The 16,305-nt window shown below is 39.5% G+C and overlaps 1 protein-coding gene across 3 annotated transcripts in view; it reads right to left on the minus strand.

Annotated features, from left to right (window-relative positions):
* Positions 1–16,305, minus strand: part of LOC137254777 (P2X purinoceptor 4-like) — a 120,336-nt gene that overhangs the window by 15,898 nt on the left and 88,133 nt on the right. The window lies entirely within an intron of this gene.

Below are 16,305 nucleotides of genomic sequence, written 5' to 3' on the forward strand. Positions count from 1 at the left end.
TGTTTATTTTTGTATGTAGTATTAATGAGCTGAATATTTTTTCAGTTGTCCCTTATTTAGTGACGCACTGAGTGTTTGAAATCACCCACCCTCTTATTAACGCCTTATGCTGAAATTAATTCAGCAGGCTAAAGGTTAAAGCCGCACTCATAAATATTCCAGCTATATGACAGCGGTCTGTAAATAACTGAGTTTGGAACAGACAATCCAGTGATCAACAGAATGAGCATCAATCTACACACTTGGGATGACATGTGTCAACCGAGGCAGCAAATCCGACCACCCAATCTCGTTACTTGCCTCTCATGACGCTCAAGACCGCTCAAGAGGCCATTTGATATATATACACATATAATCCCGGCTTCACAGTATTCCCAACTGTATCATGTATATGGAACGCCTTAATGGAACAGTATAGAACATGAGTGATGTTCACTCAACTAAAGAAACATCAGCAACATCAATCATTTCATAAACAGGAACATTCTGCAAAATCAGTCTAGCAGCAAACCATTTTTTTCTCTAAGCCCGATTACAAAACTTTACACTTACATAGTATTGTGGGCTCTCTGAACCTTTTCAGCAACAATCATGTGTCAACCCCGGCTTTTTTTTTATTATTATGGTAGCCATGCCCCTGTATGATGCTACCACCAAACCAATAATATTCACAAACTATGGAATTAGTGACACATTGTTCAGAAACCAGGCACCAAACAAAACATTTTTTTACATGTAAGCCTGTTAGGTTGCAAAACTTTATAAATTTAGATAATATTGATAGCTTGCTCAACCTTTTTAGCAACAATCTAAATGGCATTGTGTAATCAAAATCATGTGGAAGCCCAGGCTTTTCTTAATAATGGTAGCTACGCCACTGAAAATCTTGTACATTGCATGTAACCAGTCCAGTTACTGTTATGTATATTTTCAAAGATATCACTTATTGCAGAACATTGTCCACTAATTGTGCAATATTTTATACCAGTTGCACAGTATTATATACTATCTGCACAAAACTTCATAACAATTGTACTATACTGTATACCAGCTGTACAATATTGTACACTATCTGTTCAATACTGTACAGCAATTAAACTATTCTTAACATAAATTGTACAATACAGTATCTCAGTTGTACAGTACTGAATACAATCTGTTCAATACTGTACAACAGCTATACTATGCTTAAAAGGAACTTACAATACTGTTACCACCTGTTGGATACTATGTACAACCTTGAACTATACTGTATACAATCAGTGCACTGTTGTATACAAACTGTCCAAAATTGTACACAATATTATGAAAGAACAGTACAATATAATCCACATGATGGCTCAAACATTATACGAGACAAAACACTTCCAGGATTTCCATTTCCCAAATGACGACCAAGCTCCAAGACCATCTTGCTCCAGAAAACATTATCACACATTACAGACAACAGATTTAATTAGAAGCTCTGAGCTCAGTAGAAAAACCACTGAAGACAGTTCACAACGACGTGGTATACACACCTTTTGAAAAAGCATTATAGCAAGAACAATGATGACCTTAGGATATTTGACAATATATGCCACACAGCTGCTTCAATATAATTATTTCAATACGGCATTGAATGACTAAAAAACAGACATAAGTAACACACACCGCATGCATGTACTGACGCTTTGTCAAAATGGATGTTTTTCGTGACTAACTTGCCACCATGCTTTGCAAACAGACAGAACTGACACAACAAGAGAAACAACATATAACTTGTTGTAACGATACTAGTATCTACACCATCACCACAAATGGTTTACATACTGCTACCTTTGGGCCCAACTTCAAAATAGTTCTGGATGAGGAAGCGACATGAATGAAAAGGAAGGGATCAGTGAGTCTACACATAAATCTACACATCCTACACAACCATTCTAAGACAGGGATATACTGAGTTGGTTGGTTGGATGGTTGGTTGGTGCCACACTCAACAATATTTCAACTACATGGCAGTGGTTTGTAAATAAATTCGTCTAGACCAGGCAATTTAGCAATCAACATCATGAACATCGATCTACGCAATTGGGATATGATGACATTTGTAATTGAAGTCAGTTAACCTAACATGCTGATGCTGTTGGTCAACTCTTATGACAAGTATGAGTTGCTGAACACCATTTCTAACATAGGTCTTCATGTAAACTACAAAAAGGATATGTTGGGAAGTAACTGTGAAAGAAAGTTGTTGTTAACACCTCAGTCAGCAGTATTCCAGCTGTATCATGTCTAACCCAAGCACGATCCAGTTCAAAATATCGAACATTAGTGAGTTTAGTTTTATTCCGCTTTTAGCTATATTCCAGCAATCAATGAGTAAGTTTGAGAGTGAATGTGAATTTAATTTTACACCATTTTTAGTAACATTTCAGCAAACATGACAGTAATGGCTACAACACACTGTAAACATGAGGAACCAAACCTCGCTTTTCAGTGTAAAGAGCAAACACTTCAAACACACAGCTATCTGATTGGCCAAGGAAAACCCACCTGGAGACAAGGAAATTGGGGACATTCTGCCAGGAATCCCCAAAGCAAAAGCAATTATGGGGACCTGTACAAGCTGGGGACAGAGGCACAGGTCTTTCCATGTCAAGTTTTACTTATACTGTAAGAAAACTAAATTAGAAAGTTGCTTTGCTAGTATGGAATATGAGTGAGTGAGTGAGTTTAGCTTTACGCCTCACTCGGCAATATTCCAGCTATATGGCAGCGGTCTGTAAATAATCGAGTCTGGACCATACAATCCAGTGATCAACAACACGAGCATTGATCTGCGCACTTGGGAACCGATGACATGTTTCAACCAAGTCAGCAAGCCTGACCACCCGTTAGTCGCCTCTTACGACAAGCATAGTCGTCTTTTATGGCAAGCATGGTTGCCGAAGGCCTGTTCTACCCCGCGACCTTCACGGGTCATATGGAATATGATGCTGTAAAAGCATATCAATGGAGGAGAAATGGGTTGTAAGAGTATGGATGTAGGAGAGCAGACTTCAGATGTAGGACACCCTAGAATCACAGCTACGCTATGTCTAACCATCAAAGTCATCCATAATTTTTCTATACATTTCTCATTTCTATCCTTCCTTCCCATGAGAGTATAGGAAATAATATGGACCATATATTGTTTTAAAATGTCTTGTAACTTATTTTTGATACATTTTAAAGCTGACGTGACTTTGGAAAAGTCTTTAAAATAAAGCATGATGAGTCGCTTTGCTTTGGAACAAGCTTTTTAAATGAGTGTGCATGGTTGAGGGTATGGCTTTTAGCACATATATGTCTTGAGTGATGGGGAAAACAGAAATATGAAAGTTTTTATCATTTCAGGTCTGAAAGAAAATTCAGGGATGGCAGAAGAAGGGAACACATAGACTAATCTAATATCGATTCAAACTCTAATCACTATTTCAGGGACACTGTTTACTTCACATCACTGACAAAAACATCCTGCTAAATGCCACAATCTTTCAGTTAAATGACAGCAGTCCGTAAATAATCGAGTCTGGACCAGACAATCCAATCACGAGCATTGATTTACACAGTTGGGATACGGTGACGTGCCAACAAAGTCAGCTCGTCTCACCACCCAATGCCATATGTGCTTCTTACAGGGATGCCAACCCTAAAGTGTTGTAAATAGTAGTTTCAGGGATCAAAATTAGTAGTCTGACCATAAAATTAGTTGTCAAATAAATACTTAAAATCAGGATGGATTCTGAGAAGGACGGTATGACATTAATCAAGAGAGCTTTAACTTCACATACCTCCAACAGCAGATTTCCAAATTATCAGTATTAAATTTCTTCTTGCCAATTCTTTTTGGCATAAATGTACTTAACTGACAAAAATATAAGTTTGTGTCTACAGATAAGAACTGTCATGAAGTTTATTCAAATTCTGTAGAATTTCTAGTGCAATCGTATTTGCATCTCTGCTCTTATGACAAATGGATTGCTGAACACCATTCTCTGGTAAAGAACTCCTCTCTTGAGTAAGTGGGTGAAACAAACATGGTTTCATGTCACTTTTAGCAATAATACAATCATGTCACAGTAGGGGACACCAGAAACAGGCTTCACATATTGTACGTATGTAGGATATCGAATCCTCTGTGAGGAACGAACGATTAATCACAAGGTGAGCCCACCTCCACTCAACCTTCTTGAACAGGCAGCTTTGATTCTATACTCCCAAAGGAGCTGAGAGTTAAAACTGAATGCAACTGATCACATGAGAAGGGAAAAAAGAACCTCTGAACAGCCTAGCTGGAACTTTTATATAAACCAATTCTTCTCCTCAATATTGCTGTCTGAAATCTAAAATTTGCCTTTATTCTGGTCTTTAATGTTGTTCGCACCATACCTGAGCCCTTGGTCCCACCACAGTTGTGAAGAATGGTTGACGATAGGTTTTAAAATTTATTACCAGAGTCAGTTTTGCCTTTCTGCCATTTCAGCAACCACATCATATATTTTCTATAAAATGAAATTCTAGAGCACACTCCTTTCCTATTTCAGTGAAAGAGTGATCTGTATGACAGACTGGCATGAGGGATGCAGCGACCAATAGCACTGTCAGAACATGACCTTCTACCGGACAGCAGATAAAAACATATCAATGACAAACTGAAATGGAAATAGATGATAACACTGTCACAAATTTCAACCCAGTGGTGTCAGAGAAAGATATATTGATGTCTATAAACCCATCCCTTGTTTAGACCTTCATGAACAATATATGTTGTTCACTGGTCGCAAGGGGGACCATGGGCTCATGTACCCTTGAGGTTTGTTCATGTTCCCTGAGCTCGCAGGGACCTGAGTGAACAACATATTCATCTTACCGAACACCTTAATTTTAATTTTGAACTGTTTGAATCTGTTGAATGCGAGGTGAATTGCCATTTTGCAGATAACACAAGGTAAACAGATTTAGAGTTATCTCCCTTCCATCTATTTTCAATCACAAAACATTGGTAATTTCCATGCTTGATGCGTGATTCAATGTTATTCGAGGTACCATGAAGCACCAGAGGAGTGCGGAATTCCCAGAAAATAATAGAATAGCGCTCAGCCAGTCAGAAAGCGACATTCATGTGTGAGGTAAGGTAATGCCAATTAGCAGACGTTGTCATCACATCAGTCCCGAGAAGAAAACCACAGCAGCACCCGACCAGTTGAGACCCTGCCAAGGATGTAGTCAAGAGACCCAGCCACATATGCACTGGAGAGAACCTGCCAAGGATGTAGTCAAGAGACCCAGCCGTAGATGAAATGGAGAGACCCTGCCAAGGGTGTGGTAAAGAGACCCTGCATTGGCTGCAGTGAAAAGGTCCTGTTTTGGATAAAGTGAAGAGCCCTGCATAGGATGCAGTGAAGAGACCCTGCCAAGTATGGAATGTTGACACCCTGCCAAGGATGCAGTGAAGAGACCCTGCTAAGTACGGAATGTTGACACCCTGCCTAGGATGTAGTGAAGAGACCCTGCCAAGTACGGAATGTTGACACCCTGCCAAGGATACATCGAAGAGACCCTGCCAAGTACGGAATGTTGACACCCTGCCTAGGATGCAGTGAAGAGACCCTGCCAAGTACGGAATGTTGACACCCTGCCTAGGATGCAGTGAAGAGACCCTGCTAAGTACGGAATGTTGACACCCTGCCAAGGATACATCGAAGAGACCCTGCCAAGTACGGAATGTTGACACCCTGCCTAGGATGCAGTGAAGAGACCCTGCCAAGTACGGAATGTTGACACCCTGCCTAGGATGCAGTGAAGAGACCCTGCCAAGTACGGAATGTTGACACCCTGCCAAGGATGCAGTGAAGAGACCCTGCCAAGTACGGAATGTTGACACCCTGCCTAGGATGTAGTGAAGAGACCCTGCCAAGTACAGAATGTTGACACCCTGCCTAGGATGTAGTGAAGAGACCCTGCCAAGTACGGAATGTTGACACCCTGCCTAGGATGCAGTGAAGAGACCCTGCCAAGTACAGAATGTTGACACCCTGCCTAGGATGTAGTGAAGAGACCCTGCCAAGTACGGAATGTTGACACCCTGCCTAGGATGCAGTGAAGAGACCCTGCCAAGTACGGAATGTTGACACCCTGCCTAGGATGCAGTGAAGAGACCCTGCCATAGATGCACTGGAGAGAACCTGCCAAGGATGTGGTAAAGAGACCCTGCCAAGTACGGAATGTTGACACCCTGCCTAGGATGCAGTGAAGAGACCCTGCCATAGATGCACTGGAGAGAACCTGCCAAGGATGTGGTAAAGAGACCCTGCCAAGTACGGAATGTTGACACCCTGTCTAGGATGCAGTGAAGAGACCCTGCCATAGATGCACTGGAGAGAACCTGCCAAGGATGTGGTAAAGAGACCCTGCCAAGTATGGAATGTTGACACCCTGTCTAGGATGCAGTGAAGAGACCCTGCCATGGATGCACTGGAGAGAACCTGCCAAGGATGTGGTAAAGAGACCCTGCCAAGTACGGAATGTTGACACCCTGCCTAGGATGCAGTGAACAGATCCTGTCAAGGATGCACTGATGACACCCTGTCAAGGATGCACTGATGATGTGCCGCCAAGGATACATCGAAGAGACCCTGCCAAGGATACATCGAAGAGACCCTGCCATGGATGAAGAGAAGAGACCCTGCCATGGATGAAGTGAAGAGACCCTTTCAACTGGGTGTATGGATTTACCATATACACACTTGATTTTGAATGAACCCACAAAACATGCTGCCCTTGAAAACCACTGACACAAAACAGCTCATAAGCAAACATAAAGAGTAAGTGAATGAATGGATACCTAACTTTGAAACATGAACCTTGTATCTCTTCAGTGAACAAAACACATTTCTGGCAAGAACTGTACCAACATGCACAGTTACCTCTTTATGTATTACCAATAGAATATTTGCAGAAATACCCCTTACAAAACTTCAAAAATCATATCTGAAAACTAGGTGGAATTTGAAACAGGAGACTTACAAGATCAAACAAACCTCATCAAATACAGGAACAAATGTTGGAATCCATCAGTGTACTTACTTCTTCCAAGGTCAAGGTAGCTGTGCAGTGTGACTTACTACAGACATTACAGAAGGGCCAAGGAACATGAAAGTTTATCACAAACGAGTTTGTCAGTCCTGTTTTTCCTTAGAAATTGTTGTCATCTTTAAAATACTGAATCCCAATGTCCTATAACTGAAAACCAAGATGTTTCAAATATTTCATACCTGTTCTCGATGCTAAAAGGATTTTAGCCCTTCTGAATGGTTTCATATCTGTATTCCAAGTTTTATAATTGAAAGCCAAACCATTTCAGCCATTTCATACCTGGTCTCTATGCCCACAGACATAAAGCCAAGACTTTTGAGTTATTTCATACAGGACATACAACAAAGATGTTTCAATGATTTCTTAACTGTATTGCATGTCCTACAACTGGAAACAAGAGTGTTTCAATGATCTGTTCCTATCCCATGAAAAACAAGACTTTTCAGCGCTTTCATACCTGTTTTCATGCCGTAAGATATATAACGAAGATGTTTCAATGATTTCAACCTTTTCACCATGCCAATTAATGATTTCATGTCTGTATTCCACCTACTACAATTGGAAACAACAGTGTTTCACTGATTCCATATCTGTTCCTGTCCTATGAAAAACAAGACTTTTAATGGTTTCATACCTGTTCTCCATGTCCTGAGACATAAAACAAAGACGTTTCAATGATTTCACACCTGTATTCCATGTCCTACAAGTGGAAACAAAAGTGTTTCAATGATTTCATATTTGTTCGTGCCACATGAAAAACTTTTCAATGATTTCATACCTTCATGTCTTCATGTCCTGGACATAAAACGAAAATGATTCATGATTTCATACCTGTATCCCATGTCCTACAACTGGAAACCAAGGAGTTTAAATGATTTCATAGCTGTTCCTGCCTTATGAAAATCAAGACTTTTCAATGATTTTGTACCTAAGATAAGTCTTATCTCTAACACAGCAACATTTGTACAAAGCTGAGTACATCAATCTCAAACATCCAACATAGTTTGACCATATGTGCAATCAGGTGAAACAACAGCAAATTGCAGGGTAATGTCATAAGCCAATCACGTTGAAAGAAGCATGGAGGGATAGATACATGACCTTGAACAATATTCAAACAGCTGGAAAAAGCACAATGATAAAACCGCCATAGATGCTGAGACCTTGAAAATGACAGACGAACAGACACACAGGTAGACTTCAGCCACAAAAGGACACAACTGGTGAAAGAGAGCAAGTGAGTGAATGAGGGAGAGAAATAAAGAAAGAAACCAACCTGTATTAGTAAAGAAAGAGGGACTGAAGGGAGGAATACGTGGTTAATCTTCTTCAGTCATTGTTCCGTACTGGAACTGTCCTGCCTTACAGTCTGGGGAACCTACTAGCTCCACCTGGGAGAAGACAAGGGAAACATTACAAGGGAGGTCACTCTAATACTCAGCTAAAACATGCTGTAGCAATGTACTACATCAACAAGGTCAAGTCAAGGTCATGATCAGACAAGATACAAAAGGAAATACATTTTACAGTACAGAATACAAGGGTTGAACAAGACATCTACAACAGTGGGGTTTGCAATAGCTTTTTCTTCTGATGTACCATTATTGTTTTGGTCTGATAAAAATCTGAAATACTGAAGCTCTGAACAAAAAAACTGAAACAGAGATCCCAATCCATACAAGGGATTTTCTGCTTATAAACTATTGTGGTGTCAGTGCTTGATAGGAATATAAGAAAGCATTTGAATGTATCATACTTCTCAACATACACTTGATCTGCATTTGTGGATTTGCCACAGTTTGCAGCAGTATATGTGTATCAGATCAACTCCTTATTCTAGCCTCTGCTGATGATTTCAGTCTGGTTACAAATACATGTCCCGGTACATGTCAAGGTAATAATGCATGCTTAATCGAAGAGCAAACACATTATCTATAGAGGAACAAATGCATGTTGTGTCTTGGCATAAATGAATGTTGTGTCATGTTACAAATGCCTGTTGTATCTTGGGCAAATGCATCAATCTATCAAGGAAGAGATACATGTAGCGTCATGGTATAAATGCATGTTTTGTCAAGGTACCAATGCGTGTCTCTCTGGTTACAATTGCATGTTCTATCAAGACCCACATTGTTTTAGCTAGCTGCAAATGTATGTTGTGCCTGGGTACAAATGTCTGCTTTGCTAAGGTGCAAATGCATGTTCTGTCAATCTACACCTGCATGTTCTATCAAGCTACAAACACATTGTTTTGCCAAGGTACAAATGCATTTTCTATCAAGGTACCAATGTATATTCTATGAAATAACAAATACATGTTTTACCTAGGTATAAATGCATGTTCTGTCAAGGTACCAATGCACATTTTACCAAAGTGCAAATGCATGTTTTATCAAGTTACAAATGCATCATCTGTTTTGAAAACTTTATGTTCTGTATGGAAAAAAATCTATTCACATTTATCACCAAAACATTTGAAGGAGTTCCATCATATCAATGTTCATAATTATTTAAAGTTCATCTAACACTTATCCTTAGTTTTCTTCTTTTTGTCTTGAGAAGGTATAATGAAATTGCTTCCTTTTCCCATGACATTTAACAAGGGCCTACCTGCATCCCAAAGATCTTGCCATGATAAACCTAGCAAAGCAATCTGCCAACAACCAGTATCAGTGTCCACTATCAAAAATTGAACTGCCAGCATTCCAGAGATCAACATCTTCTAATAATTAAATATCTCAGAAAATGATCACGTTGCCATAAGGTTTCATTCCAATTGCTAACGGCAACCAGTTTTGATGAGAGGCTAAAGTTTCATTGTTGTTGCACACGATACCCTCTAAGCATGCCAAATATCAAAGTAGCATTGGCTTTGTCATTTCATTTCCAGCTGCATAATAAAGACATATTCTATATTCCAAAAGCACATCATTAAAGTCAGTTTCTGTTACAACTATAGATAAAGAGACTAGAGCTCACCATATTTTGAGGAATAATAATAAGGTCTGAAAGGGCATATTTGATAAAAAATCTCAGAAAAACAAACACCAGAAGGTTCTAAACAATGGCCAGCCTCACAGCACATTCATTTAACTACACTTATGCATGGCAAATGGCTGGTCTAGTTGTCTAAGGCGTAGCAATTCTTCTGGGCAGAGTTACGTCCCTTTGGCAAGACAGGAACCTAAGAATGTTGCTTCAAATTCCAGTTTTTCCAGGTTGTTGCTAGGTATGTCAGCTCTTGGATTTCAGAAAGTGGTTCAAGCCTTGATCATTTCTGGTTCTACTCCATCATAAAGTGGTCTCCCTTTCATACAACTAGCATATGGTTCAATCTGCCTGAAAACCCCACTTCTGTCATCCACCACACATACATACATACATGCACAATGGCAACGGCTGTACGATTATGTTAAACATGACTGCTGTAGCGATAACCAGAGCAGAATCAGTGAGTGAGTGAGTGAGTGAGTTAAGTTTTATACCGCTCTCAGCAATATTTTTAGATCTATATGGGGGCGGTCTGTAAATAATCGAGTATGGACCTGACAATCTAGTGATCAACAACATGAGCATTGATCTGCGCTATTGGAAACCAATGACATGTGTCAACCAAGTCAGCAAGCCTGACCACCTGATCCCGTTAGTCACCTCTTACAGTCGCCTTTTATGGCAAGCATGGGTTGCTGAAGGCCTATTCTACCCTGGTACCTTCACTGGTCAGCAGAATCAGTAAATAATCAACTATCAGTGGCAACCCAAACTACTGGGATAAGATCATCAGTCCTACATGGCATCCCTAACCATAAGGATAAGATCACCAGTCCTACATGGCAGCCCAAACCATTAGGATAAGATCACCAGTCCTACATGGCAACCCAAACTATTAGGATAAGATCACCAGGCCTAGATGGCAGCCCAAACCACTGCGATAAGATCACCACCCCTACATGGAAACCCAAACCATTAGGATAAGATCACCAGCCTACATGGCAACCCAAACCATTAGGATAAGATCACCAGGCCTAGATGGCAGCCCAAACCATTAGGATAAGATCCCCACCCCTACATGGAAACCCAAACCATTAGAATAGATCACCAGCCTACATGGAAACCCAAACCATTAGGATAAGATCCCCACCCCTACATGGAAACCCAAACCATTAGGATAAGATCACCAGCCTACATGGCAACCCAAACCATTAGGATAAGATCCCCACCCCTACATGGCAACCCAAACCATTAGAATACGATCACCAGCCTACATGGAAACCCAAACCATTAGGATAAGATCATCAGTCCTAGATGGCACCTCAAACCATTGGGATAACATAAGAAGCATATCGGATGTGATAAGACACATCTGAGGACCTACTCCTTCCACAATACATGTACAACAAATCTATCATTGAGCTAGCTTCATCATCCCATGAACCAGGAGTGAGTGAGTTCAGTTTTACGCCAGTTTTAGCAATATTCTACCAATATCACGGCAGGGGACACCAAAAAATTTGCTTCACACATTGTACCCATGCTGCTGAAGAAGAGGGGAATTACACCTTGGATACCTGGAGTAACAGTTTCATCATCCATCATGACACAGCTAACACAACCATAACACAAAACAGCATCTTACAAATGTTCAACACAGCTATTATCTCCTGGACTAATCTATTGTTAAAAAAAGCCCATTCATATTAAATATTCTGTTCTTTTGAAAGGGGAAGATAACTCCTGTTCAGTTGCTTGGGAAAATCTTTATCATTTTGTGACACTTGCAATACAGTTGAAAATATAGATCCACGACAAGCATAATTGTTAGGGACTGATTTTCACCATTTGCTTAGACTAGGGCTGGTAACTCTAACTCAAGGACTGATACATGCAGGGTAGACAACTCTAAATACAATTCAGGGTGCACAACTGTAAGTCTGAATCAGGGCTGACAACTCTTGCCACACTATAGGGTAGTCAACACTAACCATACTTCCAAGTTGACAATTCAAATCACACTATGTACTTCTAACAAAATTGGTGTGTTATACAATAAATAAGAAGTTGCCATCTATATACTTGTCTCATATATTAACAAACTTCTAAATACCCCTAAAAAACCCATACTAACTAAATATACAAAATTACACTCATTTAGATGTGTCCCTGATTATTAGAGCTGGTCATGTGTTCAGTTCCTCGAACACTGAAGAAGCTGTTATCAGCTACAAAAACATAAATCATCCCACTTTATCATGGTTATCATGATTATAACATTGGCACAGAAACAATCCAGGACTACTAACTATAGAGGAAGAAACCGATACAGCATGATGTGACAGTAACACACAAATGACCACCTATGCAATAGCAATGGTCAGCTTCGAAACAAATCTGCAATTATCCCACACATTACACAGTTGTGGATTCTAATCATGACAAAATGACAAACTTGTGAACTAGTTCTTTGACAATTAACCTATAAAAATCCAAACACAAAGACTACTTGCCAAAAAAATGTGAATGTATGTAGAAATTGTTGTTTTACTGACCATGTCTTGTCATGCTACTGATGAAACCTTCATCATATTATCCAGGACTATGTAATCTACCACAACCTCTTCCAGTAGGCCGCTTTCTCAACACTGTGCAATCACAATCCTTGCTACCATTATCTTCTCCAGCTGTTTTACCATCCACTTGGCATACTGACAATCAAAATTGTGTAAAAACAGAAACAAAACTGGTCTTGTATGAAAATATAGATAACAACTTTGGGGCTCCTGCCACAATAGAAGATGAGATGACGCATCCTTGGCATAATTCAAGGACTTCCATTGAACAGAAGGAATGTCAGTGAAGGACATGAATTAATGAGACAGAACACAAACGTCAGAGAATTTTGTGATGCAATTGGTGTACATTCGTCAATGGAAGGGAAGGGACTGGAAATTGAAGGGGCTTAACAGAAGGGAAGGAAATCAAACTTCATGGAGTTTCACAGAATAGAAATAATTGCACTCCCAACTTCAAGGGGTTCAGCAAAAGAGAAGGAACTCCAACTTCAAGAGGCTCAACAGAAGAAAAGGAACTGAAACTTCAAGGGGTTCAATGGAAGAGAAGGAACTCAAACTTGAAGGGGTTCAACAAAAGGGAAGGAAATCAAACTTCAAGGAGCTCACGAAATACAAGTAAATGAACTCCAACTTCAATGGGTTCAACGGACGAGAAACAAGACAACCTTAAACTACGCCAGGGAATTCAACAGAAGGACTTCACTTCAAGAGAACAAACCCAGTCTTCAGAGACTTCAATGGAAGAGAAATAATACAGCTTCTGAAGAATTAGTTTTTGTCTCTGGTCAAAACTGTAAGCCCCCAAAATATCAGAATAAACCTTGTGTCTTACATTCTTGGTTTGTAGATTTGCAGATCTTCAAATAAAAATTCAGGAAAGAATAGAGAATACTATCAAGATGGAAAACAACTATGTCTGTGCATGTTAACCTCAAATACAAATATAACATGAATTATCAGTATTTCCCAAACATTCAAGCAATGCTGTATGCTAGCCTCAAATTCAAACTTCCTGAAGACTTGTAAATTCTTCTGAATCTTCAACAACATGCACAGCACCATGGGAGATAACTGTGAGCAGAGAGTGAATGTCTACTTTGTGTTTATGCTGTTATTTACAACACAGCCATTGCTGTCAACAATTAACACTGAACCAAACAATCCACTAAGAAGTCATGAACATCTGTCTACACAACTGGGATACACAGACCTGCATCAGTCATTGTTTACTTGTCATATGTTGCTGACATATTCCAGCTTAAAGGCAGTGGTTATCCCGATGCTGTGTGTGTGAACACATCATAACATAGATCACACCTGTGCCACAGAGCAATCACAAACACTAATAGCTATCATCAAAACCAATGCTTCACTGTGCATTTAACTCACTATTGGGTTAGTTCAGAGCAGTCAGGCAGCCTGTGTTATTGTAGTAATTGGTTGGTTGGTTGGTTGGTTGGTTGGTTGGTTGTGAGTGAGTGAGTGAGTGAGTGAGTGAGTGAGTGAGTGAGTGAGTGAGTGAGTGAGTGAGTGAGTGAGTGAATGAGTATCAACCAAGTCAGTCAGCCTGACCTTGATCCTCTATGTAGCCTTTTGCAATAAGTACTGGTTGCTGCTGCAGAGGCTTTCTTCAAAACCAATGCTTCACTGTGCATTTAACTCACTATTGGGTCAGTTCAGAGCTGTCAGGCAGCCTGTATTATTGTAGTAATTGGTTGGTTGGTTGGTTGGTTGTGAGTGAGTCAGTCAGCCTGACCTTGATCCTCTATGTAGCCTTTTGCAATAAGTACTATACTGGTTGCTGCTGCAGAGGCTTTTTCCAAAACTTTACAGCAAAGTCGTCAATTTGGAACCATTTTCAGTTGATCTCTTGTACAATCACATCTGAGACCTGCCAGTGGCATTGTTTCAAAAGAAAGGAAACAACAATTTCATTACCTTAAACCATGTGTAACACTTTCACAATAAAATGCAACACATATTGCAATATGCAAACACATATCACAATATACTGCAATAAAAAAAATTCAGCAATACCCAAACATAATAGGCAATGATCAATGCTCTTGGATTACATTAAACCATCAACACAATGTTCACTGGAACTCCTGTTAGCCTTAAATACCTGTATCATATGCATCTCATGTATTAAAATATACCTTATGAATGTTCAACCACCTGATGAAAAGGCAACCCTATGGAGAGTGAGTGAGTGACTTTTACACCATTTTTAGTAACATTCCAGCAATATCATGGTGAGGAACACCAGAAATAGGCTTCACACAGTTTGTACCCATGTGGGGAATTGAACCCGAGTCTTTGAGTAAGATGGTAAGAGGGAAAAGGAGAGGAAAAGTGGAAGAGGAACTGTTCTAATCCAGAAAACCACATGGGTTTCAAGTCATGCTAGATTGGCCCGTACTAAATCCTAGTGGTCAATAACATAAGCATTGAACCATGCTGTTAGAAAATGGCAGTACTAAACAGTAAATCACCAAGGTCTGACAATGCGTCCAACCAATCCTCATATCCCTTAAAAATCCTCATATTCCTTGAACATGCACATTATACAAAGGGCTCCCATCCAGTCACCGTGAGCATGGTGTGAGAATAGGCGAATTATTTGAATACTGTACTAAAACCTTACAGTAAGCACTGAACACAAATGACAAAGTCGTATGTCTTTAGATGATTGAGTGAATCTGTTTAGTTTTACGCTGCTTTTAGCAATATTCCTGTAATTTCATAGCAGGGAACACCAGAAATGGGTTTCACAAATTGTACCCAAGTGGGGAATCAACCCTTGACCTTCACCAAGACAAGTGGAGGCTTTAACCACAAAGCCACCACAATGGCCGTTTCCCATTAAATCTGAATAAAGCATATATATGTGTTTTACAGCATGGGTCCAATGACAGAATTTCTGCTTCACATAGCAAAAAATTTTCATTTAATATGACAATTCAGAGGTGAAAAATGTCAAAACGTCATTATTTCTGTAACATGTCTCTATATTGTTGAATTGTATAACAGATTAACTGATTAAAATATGACACATTTCTATGATAGGTCAGACTACTGTCTGACAACTAATCATACAAAATCTTACAAGCAGAATGACCATTATTTTAGTAATGAAGTATCTGCAATTTCACTGAAGGTCTACTCAAGATAATTTGTAACCAGTGAACTAAAACTATAAAAAATGATTGATATGTAACATGAGTTCTGAAAGGTCAATGCTATAAAGTTCTGACCATATAATCAACATATATGGTTACAATTTGAAAATGAAACCTTTGAATGTATCTCTGCACTACTGGGTTAATACTGTTTTTCAGGGCATTGTCATCTGTAGAAGCCCTAGGTCAATTAACTCCCCTATCCTGCTAAAGTGGATAGAATATGCATTGAAAATGACAAAACACTATCATAAATTTAATAGTAAGTTCAAACAACTTACTTGCAACGAGCAGTTGACCCAACACAGTTAGATCATGGAAAGAGAGTTATGATATTATGGAGCGTGTTAATGATCTGTCGTTAAGGAATCCGCGAGCCTAATTCATTTCCATCACTTCTGATAACAGAGAGAGGTTTCATTATAATATCATAA

The sequence above is a fragment of the Haliotis asinina genome, chromosome 1, assembly GCF_037392515.1.
Source record: "Haliotis asinina isolate JCU_RB_2024 chromosome 1, JCU_Hal_asi_v2, whole genome shotgun sequence".
Lineage (NCBI taxonomy): Eukaryota > Metazoa > Mollusca > Gastropoda > Lepetellida > Haliotidae > Haliotis > Haliotis asinina.